This window comes from Alexandromys fortis, unplaced genomic scaffold, assembly GCF_014885135.2.
Source record: "Alexandromys fortis isolate MF-2015 unplaced genomic scaffold, M_Fortis_MF-2015_v1.1 scaffold_97, whole genome shotgun sequence".
Taxonomy (NCBI): domain Eukaryota; kingdom Metazoa; phylum Chordata; class Mammalia; order Rodentia; family Cricetidae; genus Alexandromys; species Alexandromys fortis.
The window spans coordinates 2968071-2989913 of NW_026067981.1; positions in this window are offsets into that span (position 1 = coordinate 2968071).

Here is a 21843-nt window from a genome sequence, read left to right on the forward strand (position 1 = left end):
GGAAAATAGTTCAGTCCATAAAGCCAATGTAAATTCTTTTCACCATTTTCTTAGTCTGTAGTATGACCCGTAAGCTATTAGTGATGTTTATTCTAGACAGAGAATGACTGGGGTGGGGAGACGAAGAGGGCACAGTGAACAGAGACTTCATAGAAGCGGCAATGCAATCTTGTCACCATTTTCTAGATGTTTCAACTTGGAGCAAGCTATCAATTTCCAATGAACTTCCCACAATAATCAGCTAACATAATAGCTATCAAAATTACAATAAATTAGTAGACTCAAAGCACCCAGTAGATGGCTTGACTTCCATTAAGGGCTCCATAATTGGTTTCAAAATTGGGCAGAGAGACTTTTAGGACATGCAGAGTGCTGAACAAACGTGAGATATTGGGTTCCCGGCTCTCCCTGATCTCCAAGGCTGACTTTGTGAAATGGAAGTGCCTACCTGTTATAAAAGGCCCAGATTTGTCTGTCCCTTTCACATGGTTGACTCAGTGACCAGTTCTCCAGGCTTTGAAGTTCCTTTCAGATGCTGTCGGTAGAGGAAGCTTCTAGGTAGAGCTGGTGTTCTTCAGATTTCCCAGGAAGAAACTAGAGTGGGGGGTTCTTGCTGTTTCACCCCTAGGAACTGTGTGGAAATTTGTGAGAGCGTTGTAGAGCCCTCATATTCTTCTTTCTGGTTTCCTTCTAAAATGACAGAGACTCCTCTACCTCTCTGACTTACGCTTTCCAGAAGTCTCCACAGCTAATGACCTCTTGAAGGCAGAGCCAGATGTGTGCTCTCACAGACTGACAGTGCCTGTCTTCATGTCTGACACATGGATAGTGCAGATGCATGCCATCATGCCTGAGAAACAGTTAGCTATTCCAGTATTTGCTAAATGGATCCTGGATTGACCCTGTTTCTGGTGGAGCTGCCTTTTGTAGGAGTCAATTCTTAGATAGTCATACTTTCCAGAACTTTCTCCAGTCTCCATAGAGATACTGTCTTGGGGGAGACTTACCTCAGCTTCCAGAATCCCGTAGGAATGAGAGAAGTCCCATGGAAGGAGCACAGGAGCAAACAGACAGAAATTGGTGTGCTTGAGAAAGGGACCGGGAACAGAAGCTGCCCTCATTTGCTTGGCGATGTCATTTCTTACATAGTTGGTTTTGCTTTCTATTTTTGTTTTCTTTGTCCCTTGAGGCCTTATCCATCCAAATGTTCTTTTTGCTGAAGCCTCCAAATGTGAATCAAATGGTTGCTTTGGGTTCACGGGGGATTTCATGTCCTCTGTTGTTAAGATCCAAGTGCGGCTAATAAAGCCCACAGTCACTTGTATGTAAACACACTGGCCCAGAAATTCCCTGGGGGAAGACATTCGAAGGCTATGATTGACAGCCTTACTATGGAAGATTACCTCTATAATCAGCAGAGATCCTTTTCAGCTACCAGTGCTATTAGGGATGTCCAATGATGTCAAAAGACAATGATTTCATTAGATACCCCCCTTCAAAGAAAAATTTGCTTTTTGTGTGGTATCCTAAATAAACTGCTTTTATTTTTAGAAACCCTCATTTGGTTATAATGCATCTCCTTTAGTAGTCATTACTAATTTAACCTTTCATCTTAAGTAAAGATCATTTGATTATGATATTTGCCAGCATATGGGAAGACATTTCCCTTCCAGAATGTTAGTTTCATGAAGGTGGTGTTTACATGCCAATATAACATATCTAGGAAAAGTAATAGTGCTCAATATTATTTCCTGAGATATGTGGAATGTCCAGATAATCTGATGTGGGGGCCATGTTGGTACCTTGGAAAGCAAGGGACCTTTCATCTAATGTGCTGATAACTAGTGTTAAAAATGCTACAAGATCCCTGGCAGCAGTAGGCAGGCAGGCCCACAGAGCAGCCAGTCCCAGGCAGAGATGGCTGCTGGTCCTGAGCGCTGCTGGTTCTGGGCGGGCTGGTCCCAGCAAACCCCGGGGTGTGAGCAGGCAGTGAGCAGCTTGCAGCAGATTCCAGTGCCTGGTCCTGAGCAGCGGGTCCCTGACTGGGAGTGGTGCCAGTCCTGGCGGGGCCCAGCCATGCAGCACTGGGCTGGTCCTGATGACAGTGAGTCCCTGGAAGGTGCAGTTTCCCAGTGGTGAGCAGCTGGGCAGGTAAGTGGGTGGAAGACACATGGACAGACACATCGTAAAGAATAGAATTGGATATTTATTACTTTGGGGAGAAAGAGAAGAAGAGGAGAGACACAGAGAAGGGCCCAAGGAAGAGAGAGAACACGCACCAAGAGAGAACAGTGAGTATCAAGATGGCGAGAGAGGGGTAGGGGTCCCCAGGAGTGGGTGTGGCTTATCTCTTAAAGTGACAGTTAACCATAACAACTAGTATTTATGGCTCACAGGAGGGCATATGGCAGTCTCTTTCCAATGATGGGGAACATTAACCATTTCCTTGTTTTTGGTTTGCCTATTTCTCACAGCTACCTATGATATGAAGTGGATTGATATTCCAATTATGTTGATGAGGAAGTGGGATCCCAGAGGGTTAATAGCACTAACCAGGACACCTATATCCAACCCTTCCTCCTGAGGCTTGTGGTGCTTTCAGAAGAGGGGGCAGAAAGCTCTTAAGAGCCAGAGGCAGTGAATGACTGCAGAGAAACTATGGTGTCCAGACACAAAAGCAGCTGCACCTGTATGCTCACTGCCATTGTGACAGTCCTGCTCTGGAATGGAATAGTGAGTTTTGCAGGACTATGTATTCTTTCTATTTCACAGGGGTAGTTTCCCATTTTTAGAGGCTCCAATGAGGCTAAACCCTATTTTGAGGGCTTGTAGAAAAGAGCTCTGAGTTAAACAGAGATTACACCAGGCAACTGCTACACTTCTGGTTCTAACACACCATGAAAGAACACTAAACACTTTGTGACTGGCCAATAGCACTATTCACCGTGGCCAAGAAGTAGGAAGAAACCAAACATCCATCGTCTGAGGAATCCTTAAATACAATGCAGGCTATTCATACAACAGAGAGTTATTCAGAAATAAGGAAGAAGATACTGACACTGATTCCCACTATAACAGGGATAAACATTGAAAGTTTCCGGCTTAGAGGAAGAAGCCAAACACAGGAAATCACATGTTGTTCCAGTCTTAGAAAGTGTCTCTCTAGAGTCAGAAACTAGGGGAGTGGTTGCTTATATCTGGGTAATGAAGTTTATTTTCAGGGTCATGAATCTATTCCAGAACTGATTACGGTGATGATCATTCAGTTATAATATATACTAAAGTCACTTACCTATTCACTTTAAACAAATGACCAATATGGCCAGTGAATTCTCCCTCTGTACAGTTGCTACTCAAAGATGAAGAATAATGTATCAGTAAAATTGTAAGAGGCAAACAGATTCTGGGTTCTAAAATAATGTGCCTTAGGCCAAGGTGTGGTGGTGTATGCCTTTAATCCCAGCATTTGAGAGGCAGAGGCAGGTGGGATCTCTGTGAGTTCAAGACCAGCCTGGCCTACAAACCAAGTTCTAGAACAGCAAGGGTTGTTATATAGAGAAACCCTGTCTGGAAAAAACAAAACAAGATGTGCCTTAGGCCTGTGTTGTTTTGACAGAGGACAGAAGAGAGAAATGTCTGAAAGTAAGAGATGCTCCCCAGAAAGGTTGTTGATAATACAGTTCTGTGGGGAGGTGGGGGAGGCTGAACAACAGCAAGGCAGGAGATAATACAGTTCTGTAGGGAGGTGAGGGAGGCTGACCAACAGCAAGGCAGGATCTCTGTGGTGGGTGAGGATGTGGGAATGTGTGTGGTGGGTGAGGGTGCTGCTCTGAAGGTAGGATTTCTCTGCTTCAAGCCCAGCCTTGCTCAGGTCTGCACCTGAGCAGCCTTCCCCAGTGGGCTGTGCACTCATTCTACACACACACTCAGATAGTTACAGGAATCATTTTTCTTTCAGCTCTGTCATTTCTTAAAGTGCCCGCATGTTTTGACACAATGCCCTTCTCCTCTCTCTCTCTCTCTCTCTCTCTCTCTCTCTCTCTCTCTCTCTCTTTGTGCTTACTATTGTAGTTTCTCTGTCCTTGGCATAGGGGATTTCTTTTATATCACTATTAATAGCTCAGCTTTTAACTTATATATTTCATTTATTTTTCCCTTGGGTCCTTTATGACTTGATCATAAAGGTATAAAAGGGAAGATTCATTAATACACTGAGAATGAAGGGAACCTGTTTTCAAGGTGCTTCTAAGATGAAAAATTTTGTGTAATAAAAATAAAGACAAAGCCCTGACATTTATCTGAACAATTTATACAATAAAGAATGACTCCTTGAAAGGCCTTTTTGTTTCTATATATTATTGTGGATTTTTTATGGCAATGGGGATGTGAGCTTCTGTCTTATCCAGGACTTGTTCAAAGAATTTGCTCAGTGACAACAAACGCTAGATTTCACATTCATGCATCCTCTCAACTTCTCCATTTGTTCATTCAACAAATATTGAGTATTTGCCTATGAACTAGGTGCCCTGTTGTGGGAACTCCTTCAGCCAACAGTCTTTAGGAGCACACCCAAAATGGGCTGGTCTCTTAAAGGCTGTTATTTAGACAAAAGAGGGAGGCAAAGGAAGTACAGATTATAGAGGACCCATTGGTTGAATGACCTTATTAACAGCTCTTAGGTCTGTCACCATTCTCCAGCACCCTGTTGGTTGCAAGGAATATAAGGAATGAGAATATCCTGTGTGCCTCTCATGGCACACATCTATCAGGAGAGGCAGATTGGAAACAGATACATGAATTTCATGTACTTAAATGATTAAAACTGCAATGTGTTATCAAGGAAGAATAGATGTTGAATTATATTTTATATGTGTGTACGACTGTGTATAAATGTATTCTTTGATTTCTTGCTTTTATTTATACTTGCTTGCTAAATAAATTCCTAAACAATATTGACTAGAGCTGAAAGAGGGAAAATTAAAAAAGGTAAAAGCCATTCATTCAAAATATCAAATACATATGTATATATAACATATAATAAGTAGTATATAATAATGTATAAGATATCTTATAAGCTTGAGAAATTTTTCCTAGTTTTATCTGTGTAAGTATTGTAATGGTCTGCCCTGTCCCCTTAAGAGACAAGCCCCACCACTCCTCCTATCTACTGAGGCAGTCAGCTCTTCCTTCCTGCTTGCAATCCAAGTCTCTTCTCTTTCTGTCTGTCTGTCTCTCCCTCTCTCTCAAAGAGACAGCTTCTATCTCTTTCTTCTTCCCTTACCCTCTCTGTTTTTTCCTCCCTCCTTTTCTCTCTCTCTCTCTCTCTCTCTCTCTCTCTCTCTCTCTCTCCCTCTCTCTCTCTCTCTCTGCTCTTTTCCCCTTCTCCCCTTTCCCTTCCATAACCCATTAAATAAATATCCAACCTCACTCTGCATTGTGTGCCTGTCTGTCTCTGTTTCTTACCCGCTGGGGCTGTGGCTCCCTGGCTGGGATTCACTGCCCCTCATGGCCCACTGCAGCCACTTGGGGAACTGTGCCATCCCTGCCTGGGACTGGCTGTTCTTGGGACCCGCTGCCTGCTGCCTGCCTCCACTTCGGGGACCTGCCGAATGGTCTCATGGTCTGCTGCCCATGGTAGCCATTCAGGGATCTGCAACATTTTTACTTAAACCATAACAAGTATGGTTACATTGAAAAGTCAAATTATGACTATTTGAAAAATATTGAAATTTAGAAATTTCAAATATTTTATATTATCTATTTCTTTTTTCTCCCCCCAGACAAGGTTTCTCTGTATAACAACCCTAGCTGTCCTGGAACTTGCTCTGGTAGCCCAGGCTGGCCTCAAACTCATAGAGATCCACCTACCTCTGTGATTAAAGGCATGTACCACCACCACCCATCTTCAAATATTTTAATTGACTCAAGTAGCAACAGTTCTGACTTAATGAACTAATCATTAACTTGTGATAGGCAGTATTTTTTAAAATTTAATTACTTTAGATCTATTTATTTATCTGTGTATGTGCTTCTCTGTGTGAGCATATGAACACACGTATGAGGAAGATACAGGTGCCTGGGTGCATGCGTGGATCAGGCATCCTCTTCTGTTCCTTTGAGGCAGTGTCTCTCCCTGACCCTGGAAGCCAGAATTCCACCTTAGTGATTCCCTTGTCTTCATTCCCTTCAGAGGTGGACTTATAGGCATGCATGGATGCCCAGCTTGTCACATGGGTTCTTGGGATCCGAACTCCAGCACCGTGCTAGTCCAGCAAGTACCTTTAACTGAAGAGCTACCTGTCTAGCCCATAAAAAGTGGACAACTTTTAATTCAAACTTAGTACATATGTAAAAGTGTGGGGATCCTATGAGCACAGATGGAGGATTTTTCAGAATTCAAGCACACCTCTTCATCCAGAACCTAAGTAAAAGAACAATGTGTTGCTTGACCTGGAGAAGCTCTGCTCATATCCCCCTCCAATCAGCAAATACCAGTTACAAGAGGACTGACATTTTCTAGAGCTTGGTACCTGCTAGGCTCATACCAAGGCTTTAAAGTCTTCTAAAGATGCCCTATCATATTCAGCACCACCCCCACCACCCCCATATGTATGTTAATTTATTCCCTAGGGCCCTAGCTGACATTTGTCATTTAATTCCCAAGCCTTTCCTTTTCAGATGGCCAGACAAGTGCCCTGCAGCTTAGCGCAGACACAACCCTAGCAGTTTGTGGTCCTGGAAATTTTCCATGGGAGCTGTAAATTTCCATGATGCTCCCAGCCTCAGAGCCCATGCAGGGAGGTGATAGTGCTTCTGGATGCCTGTGTCAGACACTGAAGTGAGCTGATGCTAGCCTTAGATTTTTGTTATGTCTTCTACATTTGTTTCTCCCTGGATGGAAACAGCTGGCTTGTGTGTTCTTCTCCTCTTCCCCACTAGGACCAACTTATGAATTTCTCCAAATCCTAAAGGTCTCTCTCTCTCTCTCTCTCTCTCTCTCTCTCTCTCTCTCTCTCTCTCTCTAAATCTTGTAGGCCCAGGTAGAGTGAATGTTTCTCAGACTGACTAAGGTTCTGAAGACACCTAGTGTTTCGGCACCACCTCCCTGAGTGCCGGGAGCTGACTGCAGAGGATTGCAATAAGAAAGAGTCCCCAGGATCCGGGAGAATAGGAAGGAATAGAGGAAAGTTAGCCTCCATTCAAAAGGTATTTGGCCTTCCTGGCATTATATACTCTGAGTCAGGCATTGAAATATCTAGAAACAGCATGGCAGAACTGTGGTGAGGTCTCAGAATACATCACTGAGACGCAGCATGAGCCGGCAGCCTGATCACACCCCCACCCCAGTCAGACCCCCCCCCCCCCCCCCCCCCCCCCCCCCAATCCAATCCCACCGTCTTAGCCTCTCTGGCCTCTTGTGCTATGGCGGCATCAGAGCTTCTTTTCTTCAAACCCTAGCCCAACATCTTGTTTATTTCCCTGCTTGGGCTCAAAGTGAGGAGGGAGGTCATTTTGGCCTCTTTGGCTGAGAATTTTGAGGTCAGCTAAGAAGGCCTTCCTTCCTTTATTTCTTTTTCCCCTGCTCCGTGTCTAAGCCCTGTTCTGCCCAATCCTTTATTCTCTCCTGTTGGGAAAGGCCAAGGCCCCAGAGTCACGCTCTGCTCCTTCCCTGTGCTTTGTGTCCTCAGTGATTTACTAGTGTCATTTGTTTGCATGTGTGTTTGTAACTGATTTGAAACATCTGCAAAGGTAGAGAGAAGAGGATAAAGATCCCTGATTCACCCTGATTCAGACCTCAGACCTCAGTTTCCCCACACTTTATTATGTTTTTGCTGTATTTTATTTTTTTTTCAAGTTGCTGACATTTTTCTGGTCATTGCCTTGTTATCACCTTGGTCTCGGCACCCTCACTGTGTCTGTCTCACTAGGCTACTTCTCACCCTTTGTTCTGGCCTCTAGACAGAGCAGTCTGTCTAGTCCCAGGGCAACAGCCATATTGACTTAGTTAAGGCATAAGATGACTTCTGTTAAATATCAACCCAGAGGTGGCATCCTTGGAGTGTCCTTTGAGGTTCTCTACAACAGGCATGCTGGTCACTCCACTGCTTGCCGGACGTCCCTGTCCCTACCCCATTCTTTGCTCACTGTATTCTGGCCCCTGGGATCTTTTTCATTTAGTTTCCCTCTCAGGGTCTCTGCATCTGCTGTTCTTCTGTCTCCACCTCTTCATTTACTTGGGTACCTGCAAGATTCCAACTCCCTTCTTTGCAGTGTTTGCTAGAATGTTATATCATAAGGACGAGTCCATTTTAAGTTACTGCCTTTCACCTTCACATTCTGTGTCTCCAGGTATCTGGGCTATGCCCTGCCTCTGGGCTATGAGCACAATTATGCCTTGGACACTCTGTGCGAGGAGCAGGAGGAGGTGCTGGAAGGGAAGGTGTGTATAGTCTACATTTTCCTTCCAGCTGGCTCTGTAAACACAGCATTCCCCAACACCTGTCCTTCCCCTTAGCCAACCTCATGTTGACACCTGGAAATGAATAAGAAGGGAGGCTCCATACAGAAGAAACAGTTTAAGGGGGAGGGAGAAGTTTTAGTCAGAGTCCTTTTTTTTTTTTGTGACCTTCAAAATGCCCTTGAACCTGGATGCTCCAGTGAGTTCCATTTAGAAAGCAGTTCCGCATTAGATGTGGTACCTGGCGCCTGTGCAGCTTTGGCTCAGCTCTGAGAAAGGCAGCCGTGGGAAATCTCCTCGGTGTCAGATCAAAGAAAATTGGCCATAGCCTTCTGGCCCCTGGGAGCAATGCTGCAGAAAACAATCAAACGGCATTGTCACACGGCCTTCGGAGAAGCACATACAGGTCCTGCTTTTGCCACCGCTGCACTGCTTGCTGCTGAGGCCCAGGGGAAATTACTGACTGTCTGTCTCAGCTCCGAGGATGCTGATAGATTTGTGATGGCCAGCACTACCTCCTTCTCTATGTACAAACCTGTCTAGAAAGAAAGAGCTCCTTGGAGCTATGTTCATCACCCTGATTTCTGGCTGTTTTGAATCTGAGAGTTTGGGTGTAGAGAGCGCAGGAATGTTTATTTGTAACCAGCATCCCCTGTGGTTTCTCCATGCGCTTCCCCCATGGTGTTTCCACTCTCCACTAACAGCCATCTCCACCCCTTCTTTCTTCAGTACCAGGTATTGAACCCAGAACCTTGTGCGTGCTACGCAAGTGCTCTACCACAGAGCAGTATCCTTATGCCACGCATACTATGATAACTGGTAAATTAAACCCTAGGCACAAATGACTATGTCCTGCATGGGATGGAAGGATCTTTCTTCTAGTTCCTAAAACTTTGTCATAGGAACGATCCAACCGCCAGGAATACACTGTTTACCTAGGAAGGGGCCCCAACTATTACTTACCACACTCCTTAGCCTTGAGCATCTCCACCCTACAATGGGATTAAGTGGTATACATTTTAGGGAGAAGAATGTTTCCAGGAGGCACTAATTGATGGGGGGCTTTACACATGGCCAGATATGGGACCAGACTAAGAGAGATATTTAACCAGCATCTCCTCCGTGAGGGCAGTGTAGCTTGGCAGGAAGGAGCTGTGTGGTTTGAGGAGATGGTAGGTGACTCTCGCGAGAACCTTATGAGAGTGAGTGATCAATTACTTGCCTTCTTCAGGCAGGGTAGGTTTGGAGAGTTTGAGGATTGGTCTCTCTAACTCAGCATTGGTCTTTCCACACATGGCAATCATTAATACTCCTGAACAGGCATCAAACACATACAGTGTGTCAGGAAGGATACCGTGTGTGTGTGTGTGTGTGTGTGTGTAGGTGTAGAAGGTGAGCTTGTATATCTGCTTCTCCTATAGACTGTGAGCATCTTGAGGACAGGATTCATGTTTCATATGCTGATTTATTAATAACTTCGTATGCAGTTTATGGTAAGGCATAACTCCTGTAGGTAAGGCAGTGTGCTCGGAATTCTTCAGACTGGGAGAACAAACCCACAGGACAGGGTTGCGGTCTGGGTGACAGAGCAACAGCATTAGCAAACAGTACTTACTCAGTCTTAAGGCCCTCCCCCAGCTCAGGTCACTCGGTCAACCTGTTTGTCTTCACCCTGCGGTGTGCTCTCACAGACAAGAAAGGAGACACACAGGGGTTCAGGAAGAAGTCAGTCCCCCTAACAGGCTGGGAGCTGCCTGCCTCAAGCAGATCAGACCAGAGCCATTTCTGTCTGGCTGTTAAGTGGAGGCTGGGTAGCAACAGGGTTGAAGGAACCTCTAGTAATCATTTGATCAAGACAGTCAAAATTAGAAGTTTTAACGATTATAGAAATAGACTGTAGTGGTTAACCTTGATTTTAAGCTCGACTGGATTCTGAATCACCTTGGAGACACAGCCCTGGATGGGTTCTGTGAGGACATTTCTAGAGAATTGTAAGTGAGGAGGGAAGACCCACAGTGAGTGTGGCAGATGCTACCTGTGGGCTGGGTTCCCAGACTGAATAAAAAAGACAAGAAGAGAAGGCAAGCTGAGCACAGCACCCATTTCTCTGTGTTTCCTGACTAGAAGCAGTGCGGTCACTCACCTCACACTCCTGCCTTGAAGAACTGTGTCGCCTCATACCGCGAACCTAAATAACCGCCCACCCTCCCTGAAGTCCCTTTGTAGTTGGACACAACAATGCGAAAAGTAATTAATGCACAGAGTAAAAATAAAATTGCCTACAAACGACAAAGGTAAGAAGTTCAACCATCTTCAGCTGGCATTCCAACTAAGCCCTGTTCAGATCTGGCTAGAAATAGCGTTCCAAGCATGTTACACTGTGAGCATAGAGTGAAGCGTTTACCTAGAGGAGGGAAATCAAGAAGCAAATCCAAATATGGTCAGCATGGTTTGTTTCTTCCTCGTTGTGCTCACTGAAGTCTTATTGCATGAAGGAATAAACAAGAGCGGTACACGCAACTAACATATGGCGGGAGCATTATGAAATGTGTTCTTAGTAATTAGGCGTGAGGCTGAAAGGAAATGACAGTTTGCTGGTTGTCCTAAATGGGAGGATGCGACAAGAGCGGGCCCAAGAACTCCACAACTTCACACGGCGGCCAGCTTGATAAACACAACGTCATAGTCCTCAGTGGTGTTCAGCGACGGCCTCCCGGGCTGTCCGTCACTTTCCATTTTCCCTTCTAGATGCAATAGCTTTGCTATCAGTGTGAGCGGGTATTCCGCGATTATCTGCTCCATAACACTGTTCGGTGCCGAATCCTCGGGAGAGCAGGTTTTGTGGCTGACTCGAGCATCTCCAACGTCACTCTACTCCACGCTATATCATGTTCTATTTCAAGCCACTCAGACTCTTAGGGAATAATTCTTTCAGACTGAGGTGAAATGCCTCCCTGTAACTTTTATCTATTGATACTGTCTCATGTCCTCCAAAACAAACTTGATTGCCCTACCTAGGGCCATCCTCAAGTCTATGAAAACAAGGCTTATGTCTCATTTCAGGGCTAAGCATGTGTTTCAGTGGTAGAGTGGTTGCCAAGCATGAGTGACATCTTGAGTTTGATCCCAAACCCTGCAAAAGTGTTTTTAAAAAGTGTGTGTGTGTGTAAACATGTTGTTTTTAATAGTCATATTTCCCACGTTGGGCCACCATTATAAGCCAAATTAAACTCCAGCATTCCTCATGTCTTCTTGATCATTCTGCATGAGATCTTTCCTTTGACTTCTGTTAGTCAATATGGCTTCAACATTGTTTTACTCAGAATATGAACTACGGCATTCCACGGTTATTGGTGTATTCCTAGCACACTTCCCTGGTGAGCCATGTTGAGCACCCTAAGTGGCCATTTGTACATCTTCTTTGGTAAAATGTCTCTTCAGGTACTATGCTCAGTTTTAATTGGATAATGACTTATTTTGCCTTTGAGTTGTATAACTTTTCCATGTACTTTGAATGGTGACCCCTCATTAGTATTTGACTTGCAAATATCTTCTGTCAATATGTTTACTGCCTTAACATTTTGCTGGCACAAATGTTTGTTATACAGAAACTTCATAGCTCTCCAACTTGTTTAGTTTTGCTTCTATGGCCTAAAATTTGATGTTATCTCAAAAAAAAAAGTAATTGTTAAGACTGATTTATCTTACATTTTCTTCAAAGAAATTTTTGTGGTTTCAGTCTTATATTTAAGTATCCAACCCATTTTGAGCCAGTTTTGTGAGTAATATAAAACAGGTCCAATTTCATTTTGCTGCCTGGAGATATCTAGTTTTTCAACACCACCCAAGACATTGTATTTTTATCCATTGTGTGTTCTTGGCTTCCATTAAATATTGCTTGACTGTAAAACATCAGTTTATCTCTGGGTACTTTGTTCTTTTCCATTTATGTATATGTCTGTTTTTATGCCAGTGCTATGCTGTTTTGATTACTATAATATTATAGTACATATTTAAATTAAGTATTATTCAAATTAACATGTAATAGTTGTACATATTTCTAGGGTAACTTAATTTTAACACATTCATAGAAGATGCTGGGATTAAGTTGAGGTAATTATAATTTCCTTCTCTTTGATTTTCTTAGTTTATAGTTACTGAGCTCTTTTCTGGACCCCTCCAAAGTCTATATATAGTAGGTTGCTTGTTATAATGGTGCTGGCCCTGCCCTGTCACCTGGGTACCCTGTTCCTTTAAGAGACAAGCTCTGCTCACTCAATCTCCCCCTTCCCTACCAGGCAAACTGATCTGGGGGGGCGGGCTTCCTTTTTCCTCTCTTTCTCTGTCTTTTCCTCCTCCCCCTTTCCTTTTTTTATCTTTCTCTATCCCTCTCTCTTTCCCTCACCATAACTCTCCTACCCTTACATCCTCCCAACAATTACTAAATAAATTCTGTACCCAAGCTTTCTCTACATGGCCTATCTGTCTGTCTCCCACCTGCCGTGGCCTCTCTCACCTGCAGTGGGATCTGCCAGGGTCACCCCTGCGCCATAAATCATAACATACTGAAAACTATAGTCACCCAACTGCGTTATGAAACATCACACCCCCCCCCCTTCTATTTAGCTGTGTTATAGTATTCAGTGTCTGAACCTTTCTACCCCTTCTCTCCCTCACCCTTCCCGGATTCCAGTAATCATTACACTACATCCAGGAAACCTTCTGTAGGCTCCATACAAGAAAGAGAATGTTCAGGGTTTATTTTATTTTATCTGGCTAATACCATTCAATATAACGCCCTCCAATATCATGGGCTTTTGCAAATGATAGGATTTCACTCTTATTAAGATTGACTAGCACTCATACATACACATACATATGTAATTTTATTTGCTAATTCACTCATGAGTGTATAATCTAGGGTAATTCTGCATCTTGGGCATTGTAAATAGATTCATAGTAAGCACAGGACTTCAGGCATTTATTCCTTATACTGACTTCATTTTCCTTGGATTTAAATCTATCAGTAGAATAGTTGGATCATATGGTAGATTTGCTCTTAGCTTTTTGAGGAACTCCATATAGTTCTTCAGAATGGCTGTACTAATTCAATTCTTGCCAATGGTGTTTAAGCGTTACATTTTCCTCTGCATTCTTACAAGTGTTAGTCTAAGAAAAAAATCTTTTAAAATAATAATCAGTCTAATTACAGAAAGCTGATATTTCTTTGTGGTTTTAATTTCTATTCCCTTTGTGTTTCCATATAAATGTTTCTATTTCTGTGAAGAATGGAATTTTGTTAGAGATGGTGTTAAATCTCTAGACCATATTGGGTAATCAGGCATTTCATCGATATTAATTGGTCTATGGGATATCTTTTCTTAACTACAGTCAGCTGGAGTGAATGAGAATGCCTACAATAGGAAAAGAGTGGTGTCCAAGGACAATGTTTGGGGCCCAACCATCATTTAGGGGCTCAAGGCAGTTGGATTGTGTGCGTGTGCGTGTGTGTGTGCGCAGCTGACTGTTAGAGTCAGGGGATCCATGGATGATGGAAGTCTGGTGTAGCCCTGTGTTGGTTGGAAGAGCTAAAGGAGGGGATTAGACACTACAGGAACTCCCATGGTATTTGCTACCAGCTCTCGCCTGTATTGTATCTGCATCCATTCCCTTGCCAAGGCTGGGTAGCACACAAATAGCTTAGAGTTGAGGCCTGTGCTAAGCAGTTGAATACAAATGGGGATGTAGAGTCCTCCACGCCCCCAATACTTCCAGTAGATGCACAAACTCCCTTAAGATTTACACACTCTAGATCAGACCTGATCCAATCAAGAAATGACTTTGGAAAGGCCTTTCTTTCTCCCAAACAACCAGCTGGAGCCCTGATAAACATTTGGGGGAACTCAAAGAGAACAACATTTACCCTCCTGTGGGGTTCTTTAGGGATTCTGGGTTGAGGGCTGCATTTATTTCCTGGAACATTCTAGGCTGGCAATATGTTTCTCAGACTCAGAAGTTAATAGCAGCTTAGAGATATACACAATGAAGAACTTGTAAAAACAGAATTGGGGAGACAGAAACAAGATGCAAACAAAAAACAAGTAGATGAACGGAAGAGACTGTGGTGCGTGGGGGTCATTTGATTATCACGGAGCACACAGGAGTCATGAGTTCAGTGACTGAGGATGGCCTCGGGCCAGGAAAATGGGCCAAAGGTTGGAGAATAGGAGGAGAGAGAGTCAGGAAAGGCTGAGCTGGGACTGTGATGGAGGCTGTCACAGCAGGTATATGGTTCTTTTTGACAAGTGTGCGCCTGTGCGTGTGTGTGTGTGTGTGTGTGTGTGTGTGTGTGTGTGTGCGTGTGTAATGTAACACCGTAACTTGTGACACCCACCTGGGACTTTGAGTAAGCCTGTCTGCAGGGAGAGGCATAGATTTGGGAATGGTGGGGCAGCAGCAGGAGACCATGGCAGAAATTCATTCCCACCTTGCGCCAGAGGGTTAGCAAGTAACCCTCACAAGCCACGAGACCCTGCTGGGCTACACCTGGTCTAGCTCCAGAGTTTCCACCCAGCCCCTAATCCAGCCTTTGTGTTACAGATACCTTTTGTTGCCCTCTGTGAAACTTGTTTGAGAGTTTCCCCTGGATACAAAGCCTATGCAAAACTTGGTTTAGAGGAAACCCGGGAAAACCGTGGTACCTCATGAACCAGGTATTTGCACCTGGCATTGTGCTTTCGGGAACTTCATTCAGTTTGTTTTGCGATGTGGAAGCCTACTAGCTAAAGTGTAAATAAAGAAAAAAATAAAGATAAAGAGACAAAGTGATAGCGCTTCAGATTCCCCCCCACCCCCGTACCCCCTCTCGCCCCCGCAGTCGCAGACGCTAAGCTCGTTCTCAAGGTATCTTTGAGTCTTCATTTCCTGAACCTACGTGAACCCACACACCCGTGCCGAGTTACACGTGACGGACCCGGCTTGGGTTTCTGAGTTCTTTGGCAGGTGGGGCAGGGACACACCTGAAGCGCCTCTCAGGTAGGTCACATGACCTGAAATGCTGCAGCAAGGCACAGTTCTCTGAGATAGGCCGCTGGACCTGGCTGGTAAACCCGGGCCTGCGCTCAGACGTCTTCTTTGACTCAGACTCTGACATTGCCTTGCGTTCATCTCACTCACCGTGCTAGAAAGCAACAATGTTTGTGAAATGCAGCCCTCACTTGCTGAGGTCCAGGCACCCTCAGATTGCCCCTAATTCTCCCACCCTAGCGCAGTCACCTTGGCTGACTTGTGGTGACACAGTCACTTCCTGTTAGTGTCCATCCCCCAGCTACACATTTCTTTCTTTCTTTCTTTCCACTCAGGGATTCTGCTGCGGTGTAGACTACTCTTTATCCACTGCCTCTCTGCCTAGGTCGTTACATATGGAGACTCGGTCACTTTTAGTCTAGAAGGGCAGAAACAATCAAAATGTAACTGAAGTCATAATTGAGAATAATGAAGACAGGAAGGAAAATGCAACATACATAGGGATCATTATAATCAGACATCTGAGGGAGGATACGGGTCAAAAAGTCAAAAGAATAAAAGGAGATTTAATTAAATAAGGGTGCATGCAGTGGTAAATAAAATTCAGTTTTCGTGTCTCTACTAATTTATAGATTGATCACATTCCGAAACATGCCATTGGTACTGTTTGCAGAAGCCTTGAAGCTTTGGCTAAAATGATACCTGAGAGGAGAAAAAGGTTCAGAAGTCTGGAACATTTTGAGAGAGCTCACTGTTGTAGCTTGTTTGAAAAAGAGTTCTTATAGATCCTTGCCCTGCAGACCCACAGGGACTCTGTCTGTACGTGGTCACATGATTAGCTCTGGCCAGTGGAATAAAAGGAAATACGGCACAGCAGGGTTTGACAAATGCTTGTTCACAGACACTTGTCCCTGTTGCTGCAGAGACCTGAAGAACACCATAGAAACAAGCCCAGGGACATTTCCCTGAAGATGAAGAACCACGTCACCCCACAGGGTCTTTCATGGGATTGGTCCCATGAATAAAGCAAATCATTATGGATTTTTCTGCTCTGTCTCTTTTGCCCAAATTAGAACAAATGTCTAGCTAGCCTATGCAGTCACGAACACTTAACAGGTTCCTGGTGTGTGTGTGTGTGTGTGTGTGTGTGTGTGCACGCACACACATATGTGAAGGCCAGAGGACCTTGGGTATAATTCCCTAGGTGCAATCCATTGTCCACTTTTTAAACCATGAGATGGTCTTTTACTGTCCTGAAACTCTCCAAGTAGTCTGGCTGGCTGGCTAGTGAGCTCCAGGGAGCCACCTTTCTCTGCCTTCTTAGCACTGGGATTATGAATGCATGGTGCTTTGCCTGGCTTTAAAGAAAAATGCAGGTTCTGGGAATTAAATTCAGGTTCTTCTTGCCAGAAGAGCACTTTAAAGCTGGGCCATTTCCCTAGATTCTACTATTTATAGTTTTGAGCTACCAAGTGTTGAAATGTTTTCCTATACAGAAAATCGTATTGATCCAAACTGTAATGTATATCAATGTATCTTATTAGTTTATGGTAGTTGTTGTTCCTTTTGGAAACTACAGCTCCCAGATTCCTCCTGGATTACGGACACCTGTGCGCGCAGGCACGCACAGGTGCAGGACATTTCTCCCGACACCCTTGCATTCTCGTTAAAAAGCGAGCTTCCACGAGGTCTCGCTCTCTCTTGCCCTTTACCCTTGTGTGTCTTGCACACCTGTCCCTTATTGTGCTCCTCCCCCATTAAAGTGCACCCATGTGGGAGCCGCGTGTCTGTGTCTCCTCCTTTCGTGCGTGTTTTGTCTGTCCTGTGTTTGTCTACACACACACACCCGCTTTAAAAGAATAATAGTAGTGAAGTTCTTATGGGACTTACACCTGAAAAGATGAATTGACCTAATAAATCAGACCTTGAGTCATACTCAGGAGGGGAGTGAGTCTTGTTCCATGTTGAAGTCACACTATGAAGCACTAGACTTGGGACTAGTAGGCAAGCAGCAAAAATTTCCATGCAATGAAAGAAGATGGAGACTATTATTGTATTATATCCATGTATGTATCTTTGATTACTTTTGTTAGTTGTTTGAGGTTAGAAAACAATCCACTTAGAGGACTACCATGTCATAGCATATAATAAGACAAATTTCAGGTTATGATTTGAAAGTAAAATAATCTTTCAGAAGACTGGAAAACATATTAGATGCTTCTAAACATAAGGTAGTAGATTGAATTAAAAGGAAAAGATTGAACTGATCCCAAGTTTGAAAAGTTCTGTAGCTAAAAAAAAAGGAGAAAGGAAGAAAGAAAGGGAAGAAAGAAAAAAGTAAGATAAATAGATTAATTTGGAATCATGTTTTCAAAAATACAATGTCGGTTTTAGGAGACTCATAATTAATGTATTTTTTTTCTCTCTTTTGAAGTTAGGAACAAGTTTAGGTGTAGACAGAGAAATCAGGCCAATATAAGGTAAAAATATCACTTTACTGGTCATCAAAGATGGGCCATGGTTTAGGTTAAGCCTGCAGTAAGTTTCCTAGTACTAAATTCCAGAGGTAAAGTTGTCTGTTTTGCCACAGGAAGAGCAAGATGGCTATAGGCCTCCCCACTGTCAGAACCTGCTTAAGGTAGTTTTCTTCAAGTAAAGAGCAGGCAGAGAGAAGTAGGGAGGAGATAAAACAGGAGAAAAGAGAAGACACAGTGAATAAATACAAGCTTGCACTGGACAGATAAAAGAGGGAATGGGTTGAAAACGGTTTGCTCTGCTCAGTCAATAATTTCATTGGTGTGGGAGAGTTGTCTGTATTTTGTCAATCATGTTTTAAATAAACGCTGATTGGCCAGGCAGGAAGTATAGGCGGGTCAACCAGACAGGAAGTAGAGGCCGGGAGTATTCTGGGAAGAAGGAAGCTCTTTCCACAGTCCTTCCCAGATCACCGAAGAAGCAGGATGTGACCTACCTCACTGAAAAAGGTACTGAGCCATGTGGCTAATGTGTACTAGAATAATGGGCTGATATACGTTATAAGAGCTAATACATAGTCTGAGCTAATGGGCCAATCAGTTTATATCTTATGTAGACCTGTGTGTGGTTTTCTTTGGGGCTTACGGGCTGTGGGAACTGGGCAGGACATAAAACATTTCATATCTCTCTCTTTCTCCCTCACTCCATTTCTTTTCTTTTTTTATTTTGTTTGTTTTTGCTCTTGTTTTTGTTTTGAGACAGGGTTTTTCTCTATGACTTTGGCTATCCTTGAACTCACCATTTAACCTATCCTGGCCAGTGGGGTCCCTGATAAACCTAGGGGAGAGGAATGAAAGGGACAAGAGGAGAGAAATGACGGCAAGACAGGATTTCTGATCAAGCCGTCCCATTTATTATTTCCTCAGAAGCTGTTATATAGCAAATGGGCAAAGGGAAGAAGGGAAGGGTGTCAGGAAATTCCGGTCTGCTGGAATTAAGGTCCAGAGACGTCCCCAGCTGATAAGTAAATACTGAGGGTCTGTAATTGTTGACTAACAAAGGAAAATGCTAATAGATTCTGGAGCCTGGTGCCTGCAGGTCTCTGCTAGGAGATAAGATGCCAGGTTGATTTCCTAGACCCCGCAGAGGGGATAGAGGTAAATGTTTTTCTTAACTTGTGAGCTTAAGATGGCTGTAAACAAAATGGAGATCTCAAAATACAGGTCTTTGCTTCCCGCATAAACCAGTCTAACTTTGAACACACAGATACTTGCCTGCCTCTGCCTCCCCAAGTGCTGGACTTCAAGATGTGTGTCACTATGCCTAGGCACTATTATTTCTTCTGCATTAGGTGACTAGGTTTGTGTGGTGATTTAAATGAGAAAGGATTTATGGATATCCAATATATGGATAGGCTCATGTATTGAAACATTTGGTCTTCAGTTGGCGGCACTGTTTAGGAGAGTTGAATCTTTTGGGGGATGGAACCTTGCTGGAGAAAGTAAGTCACCGGGGCTCCAACTTCCTATTCTTTTCTTAGCTTCCCGTGGCCAAGGAGAGAGCAGGGCAGAGCCTGAGGCTAGGCTGAAACTTTCACAAGCATCCTTTTAGTGGCTGGGATGCATTGATGTGGGAGTGTCATATATCAATCTGTTGATTTCATTGGTTAAGCAATAAAGAAACTGCTTGGTCCTGATAGGTTAAAACATAGGTGGGAGGAGTAAACAGAACAGAATGTTGGGAGGAAGAGGAAGTGAGGTAAGACTCCTCAGACAGACTCCATAGCTCCTCTCTGAGACACTCGCGATGAAGCTCCAACCCAGGATGGACGTAGGCTAGAATCTTCCCGGTAAGCGCACCTTGGGTGCTACATACCTGATTAGAAATGGGCTAAATTAATATGTGAGAATTAGCCTAGAAGAGGCTATATAGTAATGGGCCAAGCAGTGTTTAAATGAATACAGTGTGTGTGTTGTTATTTCGGGCATAAGCTAGCAGGCAGCCGGGGTGCTGGGGATGCAGCCCTGCCTCTCATATTACAACAACACATAGGCTCCCAAAATGCCCCAATAGCTAGGAATGAACATTCAAAGCAGGGACCAAAGGGAGAGACACTTCATTCTAAACTACAATGGTCTTTCCCCAAAAGGTGAGTGAGAAAAGGAATTAAGAGCAGTCATGGGTTTTATTTTAGGGCAGGAATTTTTAAATTTTTTGGCTGCATAGAACACGTTGGTAGCCTGGCGAAGCACATAGACTCCTTTCTCAGATTTACTTAAAAAATTCTTTTAATGAAGTGCATAGAATCACAAAAAAGAAATTGTATTAACATTCAATTATAAAAGTACTTCAGTGTCTGGGGGTTTAGAAAAATAAATCCTTTGTACTTAGGTCCTTGAATTCATTACCCGGAGTGATTTAGCAGAAAATCTAATAACTATTGTAGTTGTGAAGTTGCAATGATCACAAAGTACTTTTCAGTATATGTAATGGGATATAAAATAGCTATCATTTTAATTGAAGTCAGAGTCATAGATACTGTTCATGTTGATGGCTATATTTAGAGATGAAGGAATGCCTAATATGTATTGAATAAATATGAATATAATGAAATTGAATATGATTTTCTTCCTTGAGTCCAAACACAGTCCCTACTATTTTTATCCCCAGGCCCAGTGGGCTTTAGGTAAAGACTCTTTCTCAGAGGGCAGTCTCTTCACCAAAAACATGAGATTAGAAAATTAAAAGTTCTCCCTAAATACAGGAAACACCAAAGCCTCATTAGAAGTGAACACAATAGTCTTCAGCAAAGATGGGCCAAGGACAAGTTCAAGGTTTAGGCAATGATAAAATTTCAACTTCAAAGTAATCAAAATACTGGAGTCATTTATAAAAGTTGCTCCTGAGGTTGTAAAATGCACCACACAAACACATGAATCTTATGCCTCTCTTGTGAGTTGCTGCTACTTGCATTTAAAATTAGAATCATTATTATTCTTTTTTTTAAAAAAAGAAGTCTTAAATTATTTACATTTTGAATTGACGATGTCTTTGTTTTTATGTATTAGTGTGTATGGTTCATGTGTGCATATCATCTGTGAGTGGGCATGATTCATGTATGTGTATCTGTGAGTGGGCATGGTTCATGTATGTGTATCTGAGAGTGGGCATGGTTCATGTATGTGTATCTGTGAGTGGGTATGGTTCATGTATGTGTGTCTGAGAGTGGGCATGGTTCATGTATATGTATCTGTGAGTGGGTAATAGAGTGGTGTGGATGCACAAGTAGGCCAAAGGTCAATGTCAAGTATCTTCCTAAGTGTTCTCTTAGCTTTCAAGGCAGAATCTTTTACTGAACCTGGAGCTTTTGCATGGTCTAGGCTGGCTCATGACTGGTGTCTAGGGATTTGCCTGTCCTCGCTCCCACTCCTCCCCAGCACTGGGTTAAAGATATGTGCTACCTCACCAGGCCTTTCCATGTGCAATGGTTATCTATCTGGACTCAGGCTCTCATGCTTTTGTAAAGATGCCATATTGACCAAATCTTCCTGGCTTCCTCAGTGTAACCCACCCAGCAAGTCAGTTATTCCAAGGCCCGAAGAGGCGCTATCTGAAAAAGACATTGGCGGGAGACAGGAAGGAGACCAAGCAGAGCCAGACAAGATTCTGTTCTCAATTTGTCAAGGTCTCACTTTATTAGTGAAATGGTTGTGGCTTATATAGCCCTTGAATGAGGAATTTGGCTTGGGATGGGGGCAGGGGCATGGCAAGGGCAAGAAAGGATCTTGCCAGGGCAGCAATGGCCTCAAGTTGACACACCTAGTGTTCTCTATGCAAGCAGAATTGTTCCTTTTGTGATTCCAACCACAAACAATTCTCTAGAT